This window comes from Nematolebias whitei, chromosome 6 (assembly GCF_014905685.2).
Source record: "Nematolebias whitei isolate Nwh7 chromosome 6, NemWhi1, whole genome shotgun sequence".
Taxonomy (NCBI): domain Eukaryota; kingdom Metazoa; phylum Chordata; class Actinopteri; order Cyprinodontiformes; family Rivulidae; genus Nematolebias; species Nematolebias whitei.
Window position 1 is genome coordinate 1267891 of NC_056503.1, and position 932 is coordinate 1268822.

Genomic DNA, 932 nt, shown 5'->3' on the forward strand with positions numbered 1-932 from the left:
ATGGAGCTACACAGTCCAAAATGGTTTGACAGGAGGAGTCAAACCATTTTGGACTGTGTAGCTCCATCTAAACTGGTGCGGCCTAAAGCCACATCTGAACCCTGGTTTAATGAAAAAACTCTTGCAGCCAGACAGGAGTGCCGCAGAGCTGAACGGAGATGGAAAAAGGATAAACTGGAGGTTTCATTTTACATTTTAAAGGACTGTCAACGTCAGTACCAGAACACTGTTAAAGAGACCAAACAACACCACTTGTCAGATATTATTGTGCCCAATCACAACAACCCACGTGTCCTTTTTAAAACTATTGACTCTGTCCTGAAGGCCCCACAACCTGTCTGTCTGGAAGCCTCTACTGAACTTTGTAATGACTTCCTGCAGTTTTTTATAAATAAGGTTGTTACCACAAGGGCCCTTATGTCAGCCCCTGCTTTTGACCCTTCCTGCTTGGTCCCCTGCCTGGCTGTGTTCGATAGATTCGAACAGGTGACTCTGACCATTTTAGAGGATGTTGTCGGCCATATTAAGCCATCAGGTTCCCCTCCTGACCTTGTCCCCTCCTTGTCTTTTCAAATTGATTTTTTCTAGCATCAGGCAGGTGATCTTTTCTGTTATCAATAGCAGTCTGTCCTCAGGTGTTGTCCCAATAAATTTAAAAAATGCAGTGGTACAACCTGATGCATGCTCAATAATCCAGGTAGAAAAATCTAAAAAAGTTCAATCTGGTCCTCTGGACGTTCAAAAAAAGAGAGGAGTAAAGGAGGCCATCTTTGTGAAAATAAACCGTCCATCATTAAACAGAGGTGGAGGCCTCTGTGTTCAACTGTCCCCCTTTTACAATGCTGTTATTGCTATGCTGGTGAAGATTCTCAGTCATCCAGGACATGATAAATTCAAAAAACGTTCAATACAAAAACAACTGGACTTTATTT

General features: G+C 42.6%; 1 protein-coding gene across 1 annotated transcript in view; it reads right to left on the reverse strand.

Moving 5' to 3' along the window:
* LOC119411473 (neurofibromin) overlaps positions 1-932 on the reverse strand; it is a gene marked incomplete at its 5' end in the record, with an annotated part of 127495 nt that overhangs the window by 117614 nt on the left and 8949 nt on the right.